A 23,618-nucleotide genomic window follows, 5' to 3' on the forward strand; every position below is an offset into this window, starting at 1 on the left:
TGGCACTGCAGATCTCAGGTAGTTAATTATTTAACATAGCACAGGGGCCTGCATGGGTTAGAGACAAAAACTGAAATATGTTAGTAAGATTGAAAACCTACTGTACTCCTGGAGTTTTTTTTTTTCTGCAGGGCCTAAGGTCTTTCCTTATTCTTTTTTTTTTTTTTTACAAGCAAAGTTGGTAGGTGTTGAGATTATCAGAGAAAGAGTTTTAATATTAAGCTGAACAAACACAACCAGGAGGTCATTGACTGAGTCCAGAATGTTATAAAGGACCAAGAGATTTTTATTTTATCATTTACCTGGTTTCACAAGAGGAACACTTGAAAAAGTTTTCATCTATTGAATATGTGATTGTATTTGCTTAAGCCACCACTAAACTGATGCTGAGAATTTATCCAGCATATCTCTGGTAGCTCTGTTTCAAAGCAGTTTTGTGGTTTCATTTCTGGACGATTACAGTCATATTAGCTAGTTGAAAGAGAAAATCAGGCATCAAAATCTCTTTGAATTTACTGAAGTAATCATCCACCTGCTTGCTCTTTATCAATATATCAAGACCGTCCGGAGGCATATACTCTTAGTGCTCTAGCAGATTCCTTTGAAAGTAGCCAAAAAAGAAATCAGAAGCAGACACACACAAATTCATATTGCACTTACTACTTGATGCTTATAAAACCTGCTCTGAATATTTTGTAGCCCGGGGCCCAAGTGTATTTTCAGGGCTGTGTTGCATCTTTGGAGGATATTCAAATTAATACCAACAGGGCTACTACTTTTACTAGCAGCGTTCACTCTCTTTGCATGGTAACTGCTTCAGAAGGGATTAATAATCTATATCTAGATTCCTCTAATGGATCTAGTTCTTTGCAGAAGTCAATCGTTGGTTTTTGAATTTTGGTTGTTAACCAAAGGAAGCATCATAGCCTTGTGGATGGAGCACGGGCCTGGGTGTCAGAAGGACCTGGTTTCTAATCCCGCTCCACCACATGTCTGCTGTGTGATCTTGGGCAAGTCACTTCACTGTTCTGTGTTTCAATTACCTCCTCTGTAAAATGGGGATTAAGGCTGTGAGCCCCGTGTGGGACATGGACTGTGTCCAACCAGATTAGCTTGTACCTGTCCTACCGCCTCCTACAGTGCTTGGCACATAGTAAGCGCTTAACAAATACCATTGTAAAGAAACAAAACAGTGACATAATAATAATATTGGTAGTTGTTAAGCACCTACTATGTGCAGAGCACTGTTCTAAGCACTGGGGTAGATACAGGGTAATCAGGTTGTCCTGTGTGAAGCTCACAGTTAATCCCCATTTTACAGATGAGGTAACTGAGGCACAGAGAAGTTAAGTGACTTGCCCACAGTCACACAGCTGACAAAGTGGCAGAGCGGCATTCGAACCCATAACCTCTGACATCACCAGACTCCAAGCACCTCCACTAGACTCTAAGCTCCCTGAGGGCATGGACCTCATCTACCAATTCTATTCTTTTGTTCTCTTCCACATCTGTAGTTCGGGGATCTGTACACAACAAGCACCTGATAGATACAGTTATTGATTCCAAGAGTAGTGGGTCTCAAAAAAGGCCACAAGGTGATTTCAGTGTGGCCACCTGTCTGGACGCCATCCTACAGTCCCCACTGATTTAATGACTGCCCCAGCACCAAGTAGTAGTAAGAATAGTAATGATTCTTAAATGCTTCCTAAGTGTAGGGCGGTGAACTGAGCTCTGGGACATGATACAGAGGTAGAAATTAGACACTGTCCCTCGTGGGACTCAGTCTGCTCATGTAGAAAAGAGCAAGGCTGAGACTAAAAAGCAGAAAAAAATGTATGTAAGTACACAAATGCACATACACACACATATGTATGTACACACACACACACACACACATATATATATATATATATTTTTTTTGTATGTGCCTTCAATCCCTTCCTCTTTCTCCGTTCCTTTCTCAGATTTGGCTAGGAAGCTAGCAGGAGGTGGAACCTGCTTCGAGAGGGTGGTGTGTAGGCTCGCAAGGCGGCAGTGAGGAGGGACAGGGAACCCTTGGGAGAAGAAGCCTGAGAACCAGTTGAGACTTAAAGAGAGTGGGATACCTCATTATGAAAAGGTGTTGTGTTTGCAGAATTTTCTTTGCGATCTACTGTTGAAGAGATATTGGAGATCACGGAATTGTCATGTACTACTTGAATTTCCTCTCCTGAATATGGGCCTGCAGGAGGGAGTGATTTATAATAATATAAAAATAATGTTGGTATTTGTTAAGCGCTTACTATGTGCAGAGCACTGTTCTAAGCGCTGGGGTAGACACAGGGGAATCAGGTTGTCCCACGGGGGGCTCACAGTCTTCATACCCATTTTACAGATGAGGTAACTGAGGCACAGAGAAGTGAAGTGACTTGCCCACAGTCACACAGCTGACAAGTGGCAGAGCTGGAATTCGAACTCATGACCTCTGACTCCAAAGCCCGTGCTCTTTCCACTGAGCCACGCTGCTTCTCCTACTTATCACCTATCTCCTATTTATCACTTAATGGATGAACCTACAGTGGGGGGTGGGAAAGGGGGGGAGAAGCATCTTAGGGAAGCTAGGGAGAAATGGGAGAACTAGTAGGAAATCTTGAAAAAGTTACCACTTATTCACCCAGACTGCAAACAGGGCTTAATTAGTATTGGGAAAGGTGGCTAGAGCAGAGGACCAACTCTGAGGGTTCAAGAGAGGATGAGGTGGGAGAAAAGGGAGAGGTAGTAATAGTAATAGCAGAGAAGAAGTCTGGGCTGAGTTCTAATCTTAGCTCTGCCATCTGCCTGCTGTGTGGCTTTGGGCAGATGTTTCCTCATGTATAAAATGGGGGTTCAGTACCCATTCTTCAACCTAGACAGTGGGACAGGGATTGTGTACATATGACCTCCTTGCTGACCTCCCAGCCTTCTGTCTCTCCCCACTCCAGTCCACACTTCATACTGCTGCCTGGATCATTTTTCTACAAGAACTTTCAGGACATGTCACCCCGATCCTCAAAAAAACTCCGGTGGTTGCCCATCCACTTCTCCATCAAACAAAAACTCCTTACCATTGGCTGTAAAACACTCCACCACCTTGCTCCCTTTTACCTCACCTCACTTCTCTCCTTCTACAACCTAGCTCTGACACTTTACTCCTCTAGTGCTAACCTCATTGTCCCTCAGTCTCACCTGTCTCCCTCCCGACCCCTAGCCTACGTCCTGCTTCTGGCTTGGAATGCCCGCTGTCTTCAAATCCGACGGACAGTTACTCTCCCCACTTTCAAAGCCTTATTGAAGACACATCTCCAAGAGGCCTTTCCAGACTAAGCCCCACTTTTCCTCATCTCTTACCTTCTGCATAGCCCTGACTTGCTCTCTTTGCTCTTCCCCACTCCCAGCCCCACAGTACGTATGTACATATCTGTAATTTTTTTATTTCTATTAATGTCTGTCTCTCCGACTCTAGACTGTAAGCCCGTTGTGGGCAAGAAAAGGCACTGTTTATTGCTGTATTGTATAATAATTATGGTATTAAGTGCTTACTATGTGCTAGCACTGTTCTAAGCGCTGGGGTAATAATAATAATGTTGATATTTGTTAAGCGTTTACTATGTGCTGAGCACTGTTGTAAGCGCTGAGGTAGATACAGGGTAATCAGGTTGTCCCAAGTGAAGCTCACAGTCTTAATCCCCATTTTACAGATGAGGGAACTGAGGCACAGAGAAGTTAAGTGACTTGCCCACAGTCACACAGCTGACAAGTGGCAGAGCCGGGATTCAAACCCATGACCTCTGACTCCCAAGCCCGGGTTCTTTCCACTACAAGATAATCAAGTTGTCCCACATGGGGCTCATAGTCTTAATCCCTATTTTACAGATAAGGTAACTGAAGCACCAAGAAGTTAAGTGACTTGCTCAAGGTCACACAGCAAACCAGTGGTGAAACCGGTATTAGAACCCTTGTCCTCTGACTTCCAAGCCCGTGCTTTTTCCACTAAGCTACGGGCTGCTCCCAAACGCTTAGTACAGTGCTCTGCACACAGTGAGCTCTCCATAAATACGACTGAGTGAATGACCTGTATATCATCTATCTATCCCAGTGCGTAGTACAGTCTTTGCTCATGGATATTATTATTATTATTATTTGCTTAGTAAATACCATTATCCTTAGTATTATTTAATCAGTGATATTTACTGAATGTTTGCAGTGTGTAGAGCACTGTACTAAGTGCTTAGTAGACTATAGTGCAGTAGAGTTGATAGACATGTTCCCTGCCCACAAGGAGCTCACAGTCTAGAAGGGGAGCCAGACATTAATAAGTAAATGAATTACAGAAGTTACATCAATGCTGTTGGGCTGAAGGTGGGGTGAATATTACATACTTACATACAGCTCCAAGTGCAAAGGTGGCCCAGAAGGGAGAGGAAGAAAAGAAGGCTTAGTTGGGGAAGGCCTCTTGGAGGAGTTGTGATTGTAATAATGCTTTGAAGGTGTGGAACGTGGTGGTTTGTCATATATCAATGGTATTTATTAAGCGCTTACTGTGTGCAGAGCACTTGGGAGAGTACAGTGTAACAGTTATATAGAAACAGAGTTACGGGCTTGTGAGACGTGGAGGATGGTGGTACTGTCTACAGAGATGGGAAAGACAGGGAGGACTAGGGTTTGGGTGTGAAGCTGAGTAGTTCTGTTTTGGATAGGTTAAGTTTGAAGTGTTGGTGGGGCATCCAAGTAGTTGTGTCCTGAAAGTAGAAGGAACTGTGAGACTGCAGAGAAGGAGAGAAGTCAGGGCTCTCCAGGAGAGGCAGCTCAATTAATTAATCATATTTACTGAACGGCTTACTGTGTGCACCACCCTGTGCTCAGCAGAGCGTGGCACAATGGAAAGAGCGTGGGCTTGGGAGACAGAGGTCATGGGTTAGAATCCCGGCTCTGCTACTTCTCAGCTGTGTGACTGTGGGCAAGTCACTTAACTTCTCTGTGCCTCAGTTACCTCATCTGTAAAATGGGGATTAACTGTGAGCCTCACGTGGGACAACCTGATTGCCCTGTATCTACCCCAGCGCTTAGAACAGTGCTCTGCACATAGTAAGTGCTTAACAAATGCCAACATTATTATTATTATTATAATAGAGTTGGTCATCATGTTCCCTGCCCACAAGGAGTTGGGAGTCACCCCCCTAGAGATGGTAGTTGAAGCTGTGGGAAGAAATGCATTTTCCAAGGGATTGCGTGCAGTTGGAGAATAGAAGGGGACCCTGAACTGAACCTTAAGAGACTCCCATAGCTGGGAGGTGGGGGGTAGAGGAGAATCCAGTGAAAGAGACCAAGAAGGAGCAGCCAGATAGGAGAACCAGGAGAGGACAGTGTCAGTGAAGCCAAGGTTAGCTAGTGATCCCAGGAGAAGGGGGTGATCTGCAATCTTAAAGGCAACTGAGAGAACAAGGAGGATTAGGATGGAGCAGAGGCCGTTGAATTTGGCCAGAAGGAAGTCATTGGTGAACTTAGAAGTAGCATGGCGTAGTGGATAGAGCCTGGGACTGGGGATCAGAAGGTCATAGTTTCTAATCCTGGCTCTGCCACTTGTCTGCTGTGTGACCTTGGACAAGTCTCTTCACTTCTCTGGGCCTCAGTTACCTCATCTTTAAAATGGAGATTGAGATTGTGAACTCCATGTGGGACGGGGACTGTGTCCAGCCTGATTTGCTTGTTACTATACCAGTTCTTATTATTATTGTTATCTTAGGAGAGTTTCCATGGAATGGATGGGGTGGAAGCCAGATTGAGGGGATCAGGGAGAGGAAGTGGAGGCAGCGGGTGTAAACAACTCACTCAAGAAGTTTGGAGAGAAAAGGTGAAAGGGAGATAGGGTGATAGTGGATGCCGTAGGGTCAAGAGGGAAGTTTTTTTGGATATAACATCTGAGTTCACTATTTGTACCTCATGTCTCTTTTGCAGTCCTCTAATTTTTATAAATACTGAATTCTGTGAAAAGACAAAGTGGGCGAAAATGATAATGGTGGAATATCAATCAATCTCATTTATTGAATGCGTACTCTATGCAGGAAACTGTACTAAGTGCTTGGGAGAGAACAACACAACAGTATAACAGAAACATTTGCTGCCTAAAATGAGCTTACAGTCTAGAGGGGGAAACGTACATTAATACAAATAAATTATGGATATCTACATAAATGCTTTGGGGCTGAACGACACAGAAGAGAGTGGAAAAAGAGGAATGAGGGCTTAGTCAGGGAAGGCCTCTTGGAGATGTGCCTTCAATAAAGCTTTGAAGGTGGGGAGAGTAGTTCTTGGTCTGATATGAAAAGGGAGGGCATTCCAGGTAGAGGTCAGCGACAAGATAGATGGGATCCAGGTACAGTGAGTAGGTTGGCATTAGAGGAGCCATGTGTGTGGGCTGGGTTGTAGTTAGCAGAGTAGCGAGGTGAGGTAGGAGGAGGCAAGGTGTTTGAGTGACTTTAAATAAAGCCAATGGTATGTAGCTTCTGTTTGATGCGGAGGTGGATGGACAATCACTGGAGATTATTGAGGAGTGGGGAAACGGACTGAACATTTGGGGTGAATAGGAATAGGGTACTTTTCAGGGTCTTTGTATTTTACTTAATGAACTGTTTTGAGTAGAGTATTTTTAGGACTGATTTTCCAAAAGCTGGAATATGGGTATTCTCAGCAGAAATTTCAACCTCTATTTTAACAGAAATTAAAAAGAGGATGTTTAATTTGGGGTTATGGCTATTATTAAAAGGGCAGTATGGTATCCACATAGTTTGTGCCGACTAGGGCTTTTCTTAAGTGTACTGTATTGTTTCTTTGAGGCTTAATTCGGAAATATATAATATGACAGAGTTGGTGATCATGTTCCCTGCTCACAAGGAGTTGGGAGTCACCCACCTAGAGATGGTGGGTGAGAATAATTCCGAAAGGGTCATAAAGAGAGAAGCACAGATGATTTAAATGTAGATGAGTAAGTGTTGGGAAGATAATCCAGCAGTTATTTAGCCTAGAGAGGAAAATTCAATAAATCTTAAAGTAGCTGAAGAAATATTATGGGGTTTGATGAACAGCAATCCTGGTTCTGTGAGGCCAGAATGAGAGTGAGTGGGCTTTAATTGCAGCTGGAAAATTGGCAGGGGCACTGGAAGGATTTATTAAAAGCAAGGGTTGAAAAGCTGTGCAACATCCTTGGGCAATTTTCAAGAGTAGGATAGACAGCTCCAGTGTTTCTGGGATAGATTGTTGCTTGAGGGTAGGGAATGTGTCTGTCAACTCTACTGTATTGTTCTCTCCCAAGCACCCGATACGTTTCGGTTGGGCACACAATAAGTGCTCAATAAGTACCATTGATTGATTGGTTTGGTGTAGCCCTTCCTGGAAGAAGTTCTTTGAGTTATTTTTAGAGTCCTGAGCCAGGAGAAGAGGTGGATTGTTATGGAAGAAAGCTGTGCCAAACAATAGCAGAAGTCAGAATTTTGCAGGAGGAAGACAGTGAATCTTCTATAATGGTTGTTTGGTATTCATAATTTTGTCACTATTCAAGTACTGGGGCTGCAGGGGGATCTTTGAGGTGTCCTACTCTTCCCCTTCCTGTGTGGCTTTTATCTGCCTAATAAAGGTTTGCAAAGGTTGCAAAGTTTTGCCAGTGGTGTCTTCAACAAATAGCATGAGTGTTTTGCAGGGTGGAAAACAGCTTTTACTGTCAACTGGGTCTGACATTTTTAATGGTGGCATAGATTTCTAGGAAAAAAATTTAGATAAATTATAATTTCAGAAAATGGCCTCTGATGGTCTTTCAAGCTACCTGTAGGTGGAGAAGGTAGTTTTTATTAGATCTGCTGTGATGCAGTGTGTAATCTCACAAGCTGCTCCAGGTTAAAATCATTAAAATTGTAACAGATTTATTTTATTCTGGCAAGCCCTTTTAAAACATTTATACAGATACACACGCCAGCAGTAGTACCATTCCATGAAGGAATGAAAGACCTCATGATATCATGCTATTCTTTCACTTTGTAAAAGCAATTCAGGAATGTCTGGTAGAGTATTTGCACCTTTCCAACCAAGTAACAAAAGGTCAGATTGTCTGAGTGTCTAGTCTTTCAAAAGAAGGTAACAGTATTGTCATGCATCAGTGCACTTAATCTGGCAAAAATTACTGCTAAAGCTTCCCATTTCCCATAACTCTTCAAAAATTGAGGCTTTAGGCCTGTCTTGGGTAAACTATACCCCTTGATTCTCAGGAATAATGATCATTTGGTGAACAAAAGTGCCATATCATACTCTGATTTGACAGTCAACTCGGGGGGAATCCAGAAAGAATAGAAGAACGTGTTGAAAAACAAAGCAGAATTTTGAAATATTTTGTACTCAAGGACAAGATAGGCCACGGGGCCAGGGGGAGATGGGGATGTCCACAGCGAGGCCAGAGGAAGATAGGGTCTGGAATAAATGAAGGCCGTGATATTTGCGGTCTCAGGGAAGCAAGGAGTGGAGGAAGATGGGGTGAAGAGGGGCCGGGCAGGGAGAGAAAATGGGGGGCACATATGGGCTGAGGAGGCACAAAGTAGAGACATATGGAAGAAAAGGACACCTTGGATATGGGGCCCAAAGGGCGACATGATTGGAGAAATGATAATAGACAGAGGAACACAAGGATGTTGGGGAATTGGACAAAGCAGATGAGACATAATTTGGTGTAGGGAGAAGCAGGAGGAATGGAGGAAATGGGAACAAAGGAGAGTGGAGCCAGAAGGAGAAACTATCAGGGAGAAGACAAAGTCTCGAAGGACAAAAGAGGCATAATGTTGCCATTTGCCGTTCCAGCAACTGTTTCTAGATACAGGTGTGTCTTGGGATATTTATTTTTAGATTAGCCCTTTTCTGCCCTTCATGTCCTCTTCTGACGTCCTGGTTTCTTTCCTGGGACCGGAATCCTATGAAGGCACTGGCAAACTTGTTTCTTAAGCTGTTTCAAAGTGGCACAAACAAATGACAAAGATAATGTTAATTGGGGGCAGCGTAACCTGGACAATCTTGGTCACAGTGTTTGCCCTCTGCTCCCCAGAAAACTGTAACCACATCCCCTTTGGGCAGTGGGCTGAGGGGTTGGAGGGATTCCTGTTTGGGGATATGTCAAATTTAAAGAGTTCAAGGAAGAAGATTGAGCCAAATGATTTGCTCTTCGCAGATAGCCCAAATGGGCAATTCAGACTCCAAAGTAGATTTTTTTAGTCCTAGCATTGACTAGCTTCAGTATCGTGGAACAAATTGATGAGTTTTAACTCACCTAATTGAATTATTTTTGGCTAGATAGAATTAATCAAAGTCTCAATCCATGTTTCTTGGTTGAGTGAGGTTTGAAATTCTTGTATTGGAAACCTTTTTCCAAAAAAAAATTTGTATCGTAATAAAGTTGTTCTTTTTGTGCTGTATAGTGGGCAGTGTATTTTATGGGAATTTAATTTACTAATGGTCTTTCCCCAATTTTTTTCTTTTAATATTTCAGATTGCAGCCCTTTTTTAATTCAAGTTTTATCACTGGAAGTCTCCTTGAATGTGAATTAGAATAGGTATTTCACCAATACAAGTCAATTTTGCCATTTTTGTCCGCGAATACTAAGAGCAGCTGGCTTGGTGATCAGCACTTTCCAGGCCTGGAGAGATGAATGTCAGGCAGGATCTGACCACCTTACTCTTTTGGTCCTCTGCATTTATCTAAGCTTGGATAAAACCAGAGCATTTTTGTTGTCAGATAATAGTAATATCTCTCTCTCTCTAGACTGAAAGCTCACTGTGGGCAGGGGTCGTGTCTACCAACTCAGTTGAATCGTACTCTCCCAAGCACTTAGGAGAGTGCTTGATTGATTAATGTTATTTACTAAATGCTTACCATATGCCAAGCACAAAGTATTAAGCACTAGCATAATTAGAAGTTGAACAGATATAACCCCATCCCAAACGTGACTTACAGCCTAAGGAGAAGGGAAAAACAAGTATTTTAACCCCATTTTACAAATGAGTGGGAAGCAGTGTGTACTAGTGGAAAGAACACAGGTCTGGGAGTCAGAGGCCCTGGGTTCTAATCCCAGCTCTGCCTCTTGACTGCCAGTTGACTTTGGGCAAGTCACTTATCTTCTCTGTGCCTCAGTTACCTCAATGGGGTTAAACTGTTTGTTCTACCTCCTTCTTAGATCGTGAGCCCCATCTGGGACAGGATTATGTCTGATCTGCTTGGATTGTATCAACTCCATTTAGCACTTAACATGAACTCCAATTTTTATATGGGGAAAGTGATCTGCCCAAGGCACCCAGTTGTTTAGAACAGGGTGAAGTGTAGTTCTTAAAGGCTGTGGGAGAATCATCAAAATTTCTGATAAAGAGAAGCCCACCAGACTTGCTGAGGAGGAAAATAGATGGTGTTGAGATGGAGCTTGATTTATAAAATATCAGTTTGACATCTAGAACAGTTACCAAGGCTTGGCTAACAGATACTATGTGTGAGGAAATATAGGACAGGCTCAGAATGGAAGAAAGGTATTGCAAAACAAAAGTTGGGACTGAAACAAAGGAGTGAAAAGGAAATGAACAAAAGCAGACCAGACAAATGACCACAAAAGAGAAAGCAAGCAAAACAAAAGGGGAAGGTAAAAGCCATTTTAAAAGTGCCTGAAAGAGGAAGGAAAACAAAAGGTTTTTGTTTGTTTTTCTCTCCTTCAAATGAAAATAAAAACCTAATGTGACATCACCAAAGGAAAAAGGAGAACTGAAGTATTTGTCTTTTTAGTCTCCATGAGAAAAGTCACAGTGCCTTTAGGAACTGTTTGGTGTTTTTATTCATATATTTTGTTCAGGATACAAGCATTTGGACTGTCCATGCAGATCAAGAAACTATCCTGAAAGTTTTTAGAATGCAAATAACATCAGAGTATCTTAAATCAAAGTGGGAGGTAATTAAGTATACCTCTTGAAAATAAGGTAAGGGTAAGCCTTTTCTGTTTTCCAGGGTTGTCTTGTGTTGGATTACTTCTTTGATTTTTATGAGGAGCTTGGCCACACTGATCAATCGATGGTACTTACTGAGCACTTACTATGTATAGGAGTCTTTTAATGTTTGAGAGAGTGCAGTACAACAGAGTTGGTAAACATGTTCCCTGCCCACAAGGAGCTTACAATCTGTGGGGTCAGACAGACATTACAATAAATTATGGATATGTACATAAGTGCTGTGGGGCTGAGTGTGTGGAGGGGAGGATATCAGTTGGCTACAGGGTATAGATCCAAGTGCATGTGATGTAGAAGGGAGAGAGCGTAGGGGAAATGAGATCTATAATCTTTTTCAGATTGGGCACTTTTTCACTAGTTTTTATAAACTTGAACACTGAATGTCACTGGGTGATAAGAAGCAGATGCTGCTTAATCCTTGTTACTTTCTGTATTTTTGCCATAGTCCTAAGGTGATTTTCTCATGAAGGATTCAATTTCAAAAACGTAATAAATAATGAAGCAGTGTATTCATAAATATTTAAGAATGACTGAACCACATATCTTCCAAGAAACAAAAATAGCAATAACAGGAATAGCTGGGAGAGAAATGAGTTTGGAAAAGGGTCATTAGATTCTTCCAAATTTAAACTTTTTTGAAGCTATTTAACTGCTGGGCCACAAGAACTTTTGGAAAGGGCTGAATTCTTAACCTTCTTTATTTGACTCTGAGAAAAAAAATGAATAGAGTTATCCCGGGATACTGACTGAATTTTACTGAATCAAATGTTTAGGGTCTGTTTTTTTTTTTAAGTGGAAAACAAGTTGTATTGTATAGCATACTCCAAGCACTTTCTTTTATTCTTGATTTATGCAGGTTTTTTTCTTTTTCAAGGTAGCACTCTTATAGTACATTGTAATTTTACTACTTAGACTTTATCAGAAAGAGGAAATAAGGTTTTCTAAGTGTTTTAAACTTGCTAGATGAAAATCCTTAGATAAAGGATTCTTAGTTCTTTTGTTAGCCTAACGTACCAGTTGATGTCATCTCTTTTCTAAAGAAAGCCTGTAACCTGTATGCAGAGTAATAGAAACCCACAGGAAGTAGAGGTAGTAGAGAAGAACAAAATGAAGGTAATTGGATCCAGTGAACTTACATTCAAAGAAACTGTTGAAAACCACCAGTGCCTCATCATTAATAGCAGTTACTGAGGCATTTGGGGAAGGTACAACAGAAGTAAAAGGAGTGGTCCCTGCCCTCAAGGATCTTATAATCTCACAGTAAAAGGGGAAATAGACGCAGATGATGAAATCATAATTCTTAGAACATAAGCTCCTTGTGGGCAGATGACATGTCATTTGAACCCATCCTTCCCAAGTGCTTATTACAGTGCCTTGCATTCATTAATCGATCTATCAGTGGTATTCATCAAAAATTTACTGGGTGCCGAGCACTGTGCTAGGTAGGCACTTGGAGGAGTGCAGTACAGTAGAGTTGATATATTTTCTCTGCTCACATAGATCTCACAGTCTAGAAGGGGAGGCAGACATTAAAATAAATTACAGATAAGGGAATGGGAGAGTATAGGGATAATACTGTTACTACTACTACTACCACGGGGCAGGGATTGAAATAGAGAATAATAATAATAGTAGTAATAATAATTGTGGTATTTGTTAAGCAGATAATCAGTTCCTAGGTGGGGCTCACAGTCTATGTAGGAGGGGGAACAGGTATTGAGTCCCCATTTTGCAAAAAAGGGAACCGAGGCACAGAGTGAAGTGACTAGCCCAAGGTCACACAGTAGATACGTGGTGGAGATGGAATTTAGAACCCAGCTCCTCTGATTCCCAGACCTGTGCTTTTTCTATTAGGCCACACTGCTTCTAAAGAAGAGGCACTCCAATAGGGACGATTGCACCCCTCCCCTTCCAGGAGTAGACATGCTGAAAGAGCAGCTTCACCCTTGGTGATGCAGAAATTTCCTGAGGCATGGAGCTAGCTCTAGGAAAGGGCCTATTTCCAATACAGAGAAGCAGGCAAACTAATCCCTCTCACCCTTAAAAAATGCTCTCCCCTTCTTCTCCCCTCTCTTATTGTCATCTTCAATATCTCTTCTAGCTGCTTCCCCTCTGCCTTCAAATGTACCCACATCTCCTTATACCCCAAACTGAACCACCTTTTGACCCACCACATCCTCCAGCTGTTTACCCCCACCTCACTTCTCTCCTGTACAAACTACTTGATAGGGCTTGAGGAGCCTTGAAGCCCAGAGGCAGCTTTTGCAGGTTTGAGTGGTGATGACCTTCTGAAGCTCAGTGCCACTGAGGCCTGAATCAATCCCCGTCTCCTCACTGATTTAAGATGCAGGCAAAAAACCATAAGATGGTTGTGGCCCAAGCCCCTGCCACCTCCTTCTCCCAGGGTTACAGATTGTGGATAAGTATAGTAAGTCCTTGAACTTATGGCACAATAGATTGATGAAACTGGATCATAATTAATGGTAATAATCATAATCACCCAGGTAATGCTGAGTGTTTTCTTTGTGAAATCTCTTTAGACCCAGGTCAGTGGAGGTAGAAGGAGAAGTGGGCGAAGCCTAGAAAAGTGGTGAGGAGCTTGATATAGTGGGATGCAAAGCGAGAGGTGAAGGGGTAGAAGGCAAGAGATGGAGGGGCGGGAAGTGAGAGATGAAGGGATATGGTGGGGGGGAATGAACGTCAGTGGGAGCTTGTTGTGGGGTGACCCTGTGGCATTGCTGCCTGCTGTGGCAGCAAGAGAAGCACGAGAAGCAGCGTGGCGCAGTGGAAAGAGCACGGGCTTTGGAGTCAGGGCTCATGAGTTCGAATCCCAGCTCTGCCACTTGTCAGCTGTGTGACTGTGGGCAAGTCACTTAACTTCTCTGTGCCTCAGTTCCCTCATCTGTAAAATGGGGATTAAGACTGTGAGCCCCACGTGGGACAACCTGATTCCCCTGTGTCTACCCCAGCGCTTAGAACAGTGCTCTGCACATAGTAAGCGCTTTTATTTTTGGAGAAGCAGCGTGGCTCAGTGGAAAGAGCGTGGGCTTTGGAGTCAGGGCTCATGAGTTCGAATCCCAGCTCTGCCACTTGTCGGCTGTGTGACTGTGGGCAAGTCACTTAACTTCTCTGTGCCTCAGTTCCCTCATCTGTCAAATGGGGATGAAGACTGTGAGCCCCACGTGGGACAACCTGATTCCCCTGTGTCTACCCCAGCGCTTAGAACAGTGCTCGGCACATAGTAAGCGCTTAACAAATACCAACATTATTATTATTATTATTGCTGTAGCTGGTCAGGGTCTGGAGTTTCTGCCAGGGGACAGTTGAGTGGAGACTGTGGACCAGGCTGGGGTGGAACTTGGAGCAATCTGCAGGCCCTCGTGGGGGCCGGAGGGGTCCCTGAGTTACCCCTGCTGCAGCAGCTGCTGGCTGTAGCCCCCACACATCTCTCCCCGGTTCTTTCCTGGGCTGGAGGTGTCTCCCTAGCAGAGTCCACTGTGGCTCCCATTCTCCCTCCAGTCCCTCCTCTGCTCTCTCCACCACCGCCCCTGGCCCTCTGTACCCACCAAGTCGGCTAGAGCCTAAGACCATGTAGGCAGGGACTGTGTCTACCAACTCTATTATATTGTACTCTCCCAAGCCCTTACTACAGTGCTCTGCACACAAGAAGCACCCATTAAATACCACTGATTGATCGATCAAGTCAAGGGCAGACTGTGGAAGGAGAGGGACCGCATGGTACCCCTATAGCTGGTATAACCCTCCTACGTGGCTGCTATTGCCCCTCACAATGGCAGGGGGAAAGGGAGAGGCAGCAGGTATGGGATTCCTTTCCTGCAGAGACTGTTGCTGCTGCTTCTGCCTCTGCTACTGGTTTCCCCCAAGACCTCCAGATTGGTAACACTGAGAAACAATCACTCTCTAAACTTGGAGGGGAGAAATCCTGGGCATACTCCATTTTTAACTGAGCATCGAAATTGGATTAAAGAATGCTGGAGCCCAGGCTGACAAGATTTTAGCTTTGCACACTTGATTTTTCATTTGTGTATGCTTATGTAGAGGCAGAAAGAGTGAGTTAATTCAGGCTGGCAAAATTTTGGTAATTATTTACAAGCAATAGTACTTAGACTGTGAACTTTTTGTGGGGAAGGGACAGTGTCCAACCTGATAAACTTGTATCTACCCCAGTGTAGAACATTGCTTGACACGTAGTAAGCACTTAACAAATACCATTAAGAAAAAAAATACAAAAAGCAGAAACACTATTCATGCCTTAGCAGTTGCTCTTGGTTTGTCCATGCATGAGTCAAAAGACGCTTTAAATTGTATGCGTGTCCACAACATTGTCCATTTTTCAATTTTAATATGCTTTAACGTTTGCCGCTGCATATACTTTGTCTTTTTATGGTGTCCATTATAAATGTTAGACAAGAGAAGTCAGCCAGTAAAAGAAAATTCATTCATTCATTCATTCAATAGTATTTATTGAGCGCTTACTATGTGCAGAGCACTGTACTAAGCGCTTGGGATGAACAAGTCGGCAACAGATAGAGACAGTCCCTGCCGTTTGACGGGCTTACAGTCTAATCGGGGGAGACGGACAGACAAGAACAATGGCACTAAACAGTGCCAAGGGGAAGAACATCTCGTAAAAACAATGGCAACTAAATAGAATCAAGGCGATGTACAATTCATTAACAAAATAAATAGGGTAATGAAAATATTAATTAACTTTAATTAATTAATAATTAATTAATAATAATTAATTAATAAAATTAACTTTAGGAAAGCAAACTATAGGCAAATTGTAGTAAAAAGGACTTGAAAGAAAGACTAAAAGGCAAGTAGACCCAAGAAAGCTGGCCTTTCTCCATAAAAATAGTAATGCAGCCACAGGCCCAAAACATGCTATTATTAATAGCCAAATTGTGTAGGATCAGAATTAAAGCCACGAAGATTGGAGAGGAGTTACAGCTCGTATGAAATATAGAAGGGAACAAAAACCACCCTTCAATTATATTTGACAGAAAAGGAGGATCAGAGAAAATGTCAAGGGTGTCCCTGTTTTGACCTTTCACTCCCTTTAGGATGTTGGGGAAGGAAAGCTGGTAACAGATGACTGTGAAAATGCAGAGGTGTTCTGTTGTTCCACCTGTGATGGAAAGGTGAAAAACCAGACTAGAACAGGGAAAAAATATTTAAAGGAATTTTGTATGTTCAATTTAGCAGGTTCTGATGCCTTTCATTTTGGAGTAAATGGGGGATGCAGTTGCTAAGACAATAACTTACTGTCCTATCCGATTACATAGTATCTAGCCCAGCAATTAATGCAGTGCTTGAAACATAGTAAGTGCTTAACAAATACTAAAATTATTATTATTACTATTACTATTACTGTTATTAAGAACTCATGGAAGAGAGAAGTCCCTGAAAATTGGAGAAGGAAAAACATTGTGTTTATCGTAAGAGGAGATCTGTTTTATTCAGGTCAGTGAGCTTAACATTGGTTGTTGAATTATGTGTTCTGGTTTTTCCAGGTATCAATTTGCAAAGATCTGGAGGAAAAGTGAACAGCGTGGCTTTGGGAAGAGCAGATTGTACCCACGTTAAATTGCTTTCTGTGGTAGATTCACGGGGAGAGCAGTAAAGGTCATCTGTGCATTATTGTGTCTTTATTGAAGAAGGAATTGTGGGTAGACTCATCAACAGTTCTGTGCAGGAGATACTCATTTGGGGGCGGTTCAAATACATTGGAATAGGTAAATAAAATTTAAAGGAACCTTGAAAAGTGTTTAAAATGGTCCCACCAAATATTTGAATTTTGTCATATTACAGTTTTATTTAAGTGCTTTCTATCAATCAAGCCCCATATTAATTAATCAGAATTAATTAATCAGAATAGACCATACTTGTCCCAGATGGGGCTCACGGTTAAGAGAGAGAGCAGGTATTTATTTTATCCACATTTTAAAGATAAGGAAACGAGTACCCAGAAGTAAATGACTTGCCAAGACCACACAGAAGGTCAGTGGCAGAGCTGTGATTTGAATCTAGCTCCCAACTGTCAATTCTATACTCTCTCCTTTTTGCAGAACTCCTAAAAAAATCCAAATAAAGTGATAAAGCTTGACACAAGAATGATTGGTTGGTTTATAGACAGTGACCAGCCTGAGTCACCTGCCTTCATGTAGTATCGAGAAGTTCCTCATTTTGTCATAGTATTGGAGTTTTAATTTGGTTTCTTTTTGCAAGTGCCCAGACAAAAATGAGCTTTAAAAGCTCATAAGTGTAGTGAATCTCCTTGTTCGAAATAGATTTTAAAAATAGTTCTTTTATCAGTTCATTCCCTCTGTGTTTCAGATAAAATGCTGTTAAAGAGTGATCTGTGGACAATGTGCATCTGTGGTAGTCTTAGTAGTATGACTATTTATTAAGGGCCTAAAATGTGCAAAATGCTGAACAAAGCACTGTGAAAAAAAGAACGTGGATGAAGTAGAGACATAGGTCCTGGTCCCCAAGGGGTTTCCAAACTAAGAATAAGCTGGGGGAAGGGGTGGATGACAGATACAGAAGGAGAGATGAAGACAAAAACCATAGCACAGGGACAGTCATAAATATGACAAGCCAAGCAGGGCATTGTGGTTCGAGGAGCTGGGATTCACATTCCCCATGGTTCAGCCCAACAGTCACAAAAGTAACAGTTGCACACCCGGCCACGGCCTTACCAGCGTTCTAAAAGTTGAGAAGGCCTCACACTGCTGCTGTTTCAGTCCTTTCTGGATCACCGCAGCACTCAGTGGGGGTGATGTGGTGTCAGGAGAGGCGGTTGTAAGTATATGTCACACAGCGTGTGACATAGTGACATTATATATCTACAACATTTATATTAATGTCTGTCTCCCCCTCTAGGCTGCAAGCTGGATGTGGGCAGGGAATGTATCTGTTATATTGCACTCTCCCGAGCGCTTAGAGCTTAGTACAGTGCTCCGCACACAGTAAGCACTCAGTAGATACAGTCGACAGACTGACTGACTGACTGACAGGCGGGTAGGCAAATTTTTGCCTGCCTCATGGCGGCTGGGTACCTATACTGGTTTGAAGCAGGTGTTTCTGGTGAGTCAGAAGCTTTGGTAGTAACCACCTCCCAGCTTTGGGTAGGTGCCAGTTGACTGGATTTCCAGCTGACAGTCTGGTTTGCAGCTGGTCTGTTCTCTGTTTGTTACAGATATGTTCATTTTCAGGTTAGCAGTGCTGTATGTCCCCAGCTGCCGCAACTCCTACCACCAGGTTCTGTGGCTCAGACGTGGTGGTGGAGCTTGAACGGACCTGGGAGGGGAACGTGAAACTATAGAGCTAATTGGGAGTTGAGGGCTCACCTTAGAGAAATTCTCTAGCCAGTCAATTGTATTTATTGAGCCTTTACTGTATGCAGAGCACTGTACTAAGCACTAGGTAGAATACAGTATAACAGTATAACAGACACCTTCCCTGCCCACAATGAACTTACAGTCTAGAGAGTACAAAATCAACTGATTCCACAAAATGGCAGCTATGAAAACTCTTAAATTGGTTGCCTGGCACAATACATGTGATGTTTCATAATAATAGTTGTGATATTTCGTGGCTAAGTGGAAAGAGCATGGGCTTTGAAGTCAGGCTCATGAGTTCGAATCCCAGCTCTGCCACTTGTCGGCTGTGTGACTGTGGGCAAGTCACTTAACTTCTCTGTGCCTCAGTTCCCTCATCTGTAAAATGGGGATTAAGACTGTGAGTCCCACGTGGGACAACCTGATTCCCCTATGTCTACCCCAGCACTTAGAACAGTGCTCGGCACATAGTAAGCACTTAACAAATACCAACATTATTACATTTGGTAAGCGCTTTCTGTGTGCCGACCACTGTATTAAATGCGGGGTAGATACAAGATACTCAGGTTAGACTCAGTTCCTGTTTCACATGGGGCTTACAGTTTTAAGTATTATCATCATCATCAGTGGTATTTATTGAGTGTTTACTCTGTAGCTGATAGAGTGTGGGCCTGGAAGTCAGAGGTCAAGAGTTCTAATCCCAGCTCCGCCACTTGTCTGCTGTGTGGCCTTGGGCAGGTCATTTCACTTCTCTGGGCCCCAGTTACACCATCTGTAAAATGGGGATCGAGACTGTGAGTCTCAAGAGATTCAGGCACTGTGTCCAACCCGATTGGCTTGTATCCACCCCTGCACTTAGTACAGTGCTTGGCACATAGTAAGCGCTTAACAAATATAACAATTATTATTTTTATTACTTGGGAGAGTGCAATACAACAGAGTTGGTAGATGCATTCCCTGCAATAGATCTATCAATCATATTTATTGAGTGCTTACTTTGGGCAGAACAGTGTACTAAGCACTTGGGAGAGTACACTATAACTACATAACAGAGTTGGTAGCCACTTTCCTGCCCACAATCGTCAGTGGTATTACCTTGGGCAAGTCACTTAAACTTCTTTGCATTCAGTTACCTCCTTTGTTAAATGGGGATTTGCTTCTCCTCCCTCCACTTTAGACTGTGAACCTCATGTGGGACAGGGACTGTGTCCAACCTGATTCTTATATCTACCCCAACACTTAATGCCATTCCTGGTGCATAGTAAGTGCTTAAGAAGTACCATTTTTTTTTAAACCCAAAGGGTATTTAATCCCCATTTTACAGATGAGAAAATGGAAACACAGAGAAGTTAAGTGGCTAGCCCAAGGTCACACTGCAGGCAGGTGGCAGAATGAGGATTAGAACCCAGCCCCTAGGACTCTCAAGATAGAAGTCTTTCCGCTAGGCCCTGTGCTTCCTGTGCGTCTGTTTGGTGTTTTTGAGGGCCGTCGGTGGCCATTCCAGTCTGCAGTTGATTGCATTTCTCCTGTTAACATATGTCACCACACTGATTCTTATTGCGGGTCATGGTAGTAGAGAACATAAGACAAATGAAATGTTTCAAATGCTTAATCAAAAACTTATACACACATGACAATAGCTTCTTTAGAATTAGATTTATTTTTACTTCTAACTAGTTTCCCTGTGAGGTAAGAAGCTGCAATTAGCCTAAGGAGGCTCACTCTAAGCAGTTCCTGAATGGACTAGTGGCACATACTACTGGTTGCCAGTCCATTCTCTGTAAGATGCCTCCGTGAGTAAAGTGGCCATATGTTTTGGTGCTTAAAATGGGTTCTGTGTCATCTCCGCTCTTCAATCTGTGACCTTCAGACATTGATATTCGCCCCAACTCCACAGTTCTTATATACATGTCTTTAAATTACACATTATAAATTATTCATATTAATTGTGTCTCTCCCTCTCAAATGTAAGCTCATTATGGGCAGGGAACTTGTCTGCTAATTCTGTTGTACTCTCCCAAGGGCTTACTACAGTGCTCAGAAAATATGATTAATTAATTTGTTAGGGGTTGGGGCTCCTATCCGTGCTGAGCCAATAAAAGGGAAGAAAGAAAAAGTCAGCAAAAGTAGACAGAATAAGGACCAAAAAAAAAAAGAGGAAGCAATACAGAGAATGAGAGAACCACCTTATACCCTGAAAGGGAAAGAAGAACACTAAAAAGAAAGAGACAGGTGTGGCAAACAGAAAACTCCCCCAAATATTCTATATTTTGTTGGCTCTTGGAAATTGAGTAGTCACAGCAGAAGGCAAGTTTAGTGGAGAGACATCTAATGTTGCCTGTACTCTCCCACTGCCACCACTACACTACTAGAGAAGCAGCGTGGCTCAGTGGAAAGAGTGTGGGCTTCGGAGTCAGAGGTCATGAGTTAGACTCCCGGCTCTGCCACTTGTCAGCTGTGTGACTGTGGGCAAGTCACCTAACTTGTCTGTGCCTCAGATCCCTCATCTGTAAAATGGGGATTAAAAGTGTGTGAGCCCCACGAGGGACAACCTGATTACCCTGTGTCTCCCCCAGTGCTTAGAACAGTGCTCGGCACCTAGTAAGCGCTTAACAAATACCAACATTATTATTATTACACACCGTATTTACCCCACAACTGTTGTCATGTGCGGCTTGCTCTTTGTGGAGCTGCTTCGTCTAGGTTTCATTCTCCATTTTCAGAATGGCTTGCAGTTCAGTGCTTCTGTCTTCTTGGCGGCTAAGTAATAAATATTATTAGTAGTAATAATAGTGGTATGTGGTAAGTGCTTACTATGTGCCAGGCAGTGTACTAAGTTTTGTGATAATACAGGCAAATTGGGTTGGACACAGTCTGTGTCCCATGTGGGGCTCATAGTCTGAATCCCCATTTTGCAGCTGAGGTAACTGAGACCCAGAGAAATGAAATAACTTGCCCAAGGTCACACAGCAGACAAGTGGCAGATCTGGGATCAGAACCCAGGTCCTTCTGACTCCCAGGCCTGTGCCCTATCCAAGGCCATGGAACCCTAGTGGAACCATCTTGTGCAGTTTGAGTATATGGACATGTACATAGTTGTCATGCTCAGAGGAGATACCAGTGAAATTCAATTATGAGTGAGTGTGTGACTGAAAAGGCCAAAGCAGGACCACAGTGTGCCTCTTGTTATGTTGTGTTTCTCTTTTTCCTCCTTTTTAGTTCCAGACGAGGCTTTTGCACAAGAAGAGCCCCATCTTTCATGATCATAATGTTCCATGGGGTGGTCTGTACTCAACAAGGGACAGGACAGAGTAAGACAAAGTCTCAGATAAATGCTACATCTCTCTGAGACTTTGTTTTACTCTGTCCCGACAATGTTTGCCCTGTCCTCATTGCTTTTGGCTTTCCAACTGAAGCTCTTCAGTTATTTACGTACTGTGGTGGTGTTCATTTGGGTGGCATGTGGCATAGCTGTGTTAAGGTGGTCATGGCTTCAAAGCCAGGAGACAGAGTCAGCCCTAGAACTTTATTGTTCATGATTATCTGGCCCCTAAATGAGACTGGCCCATAAGCAACTCATGGAATTGCTCAAGGGCCTGGATGTGGCACTTGTGTGGTGTTCAGGTCTCAAGCTGTAGAAAAGGTTCGACTACAGAAGATCTTAGTAGCTTTTCCATTTGTTCTGCAGTCTGTTACTATGTTCTGCCACACCCCACTTGTTTTCCTCGCATAATGCTGCATCATTGGTCACTGTGCTGCCTAAGTAACAGAATTATGTGACTGCATTTAGCTCAGTGTTGCCAGGAAGAATTTTGGGTTGTGTGTATGGTTTCCTTGTGGCAGATGGTACATTACTTTGCTTTTCTTTAGACTTTAGCTCGTGACGATTGGCAGATTCAGTGAAATGGTTTTCATTGGGTGTGGGCCTCTAGGGTTGCAGTCTTTTGCATATGGTCATTTTTTGATTGACTGTTTCTAGGAATGTAGTTGATGCACAAAGTCTGAGTTGAAAGTTTCCCACAAGTATGGAAGCAGTAAACGCCAGCATAGAGGTCTCCTGATGCATCTTCAGCATGGCTTCACAGCATAAGTTGAATATCTTCTTGTTTTGTTTCGTCGTCTGTTTCCCCCTTCTAGACTGTGAGCCCGTTGTCGAGTAGGGATTGTCTCTATCTGTTGCCAAATTGTACATTCCAAGCGCTTAGTACAGTGCTCTGCACACAGTAAGCGCTCAATAAATACGATTAAATGAATGAATGCATCCATGCTCTACTCCATTGGTAATGGAGAATGGATCAGACAGGGTGCCCTCGGCTCTGACCCAGCCAACCAGGACTTTGTGAAATACTCTGACTTGTGGAACTTTTTAGGGTAGCCAGATTTGCTTAGAAATTTTCAGAGCCGGATGTTTCGATGGAATCAGATGTTTTGGTAAGGTCTATGGAAACTTTGTAGAAGAGTTGGTGCTGTTGCCCACACTTTTCCTGTATTTGATGTTTGTCAAAGAGCAATGAATAATAACTGCGGTATTTAAGTGCTTACTATGTGCCAATCACTCTTCTAAGTGCTGGGGTAGATGCGTGGTAATCAGGTTGAGCACAGTCCCTGTCCCACATGGGCTTACAGTCTTAGAGAAGCAGAATGGCGTAGTGGATAGAGCATGGGCCTGGGAGTCAGAAGGTCATGGGTTCTAATTCTGGCTCCACCACTAGTCTGTGTGATCTTGGACAAGTCACTTCACTTTTCAGTGCTCAGGAGCATACAATAGAGTTAGGAGACATGATACCTATCCACAAGGAACTTAGGGTATAATGAGGTACTACAATCTAGCCGTTCTTGTAGGCAGATGACTATATTCATTGTCCTGATGTTCCATGATGGCTGTATTATTATTATTAGCATGATTACTGTCATCTTCATTGCTATTACTATTTTCATACTTGTTAAGCACTTATTATCTGCCAAGCACTGTACTAAGCACTGAAGTATTCAGTTGAATTTATTGAGCACCTACTGTGCACAGAGCTGAGTACTAAGCGCTTGGAAAGTACACTTCTGAAACAGAGAGACAGTCCTTGCCCACAACAGGCTCACAATCTGGAAGGGAAAGACAGACATCAAAATTAGTAAACAGGCACCAAGAGCATCTATATAAATAAATATATATTGTAGATATATATACATCAAAACAAGTAAACAGGTGTTAATATAAATATT

At 42.8% G+C, this 23,618-nt stretch overlaps 1 protein-coding gene across 5 annotated transcripts in view; it reads left to right on the forward strand.

Moving 5' to 3' along the window:
* PLAGL1 (PLAG1 like zinc finger 1) overlaps positions 1-23,618 on the forward strand; it is an 84,946-nt gene that overhangs the window by 6,891 nt on the left and 54,437 nt on the right. For 2 of the 5 annotated variants that reach the window (XM_029054953.2, XM_029054975.2), the window contains exon 1: positions 17,758-17,862. The exons of the other annotated variants lie outside the window; for them this stretch is intronic. The gene's annotated coding sequence lies outside the window, so the exon portion shown is untranslated. Of the gene's footprint in view, positions 1-17,757; positions 17,863-23,618 lie in introns of those variants that run through there. 5 annotated transcript variants of the gene reach the window in all.

The sequence above is a fragment of the Ornithorhynchus anatinus genome, chromosome 2 (genome assembly GCF_004115215.2).
Source record: "Ornithorhynchus anatinus isolate Pmale09 chromosome 2, mOrnAna1.pri.v4, whole genome shotgun sequence".
NCBI classification, from domain to species: domain Eukaryota; kingdom Metazoa; phylum Chordata; class Mammalia; order Monotremata; family Ornithorhynchidae; genus Ornithorhynchus; species Ornithorhynchus anatinus.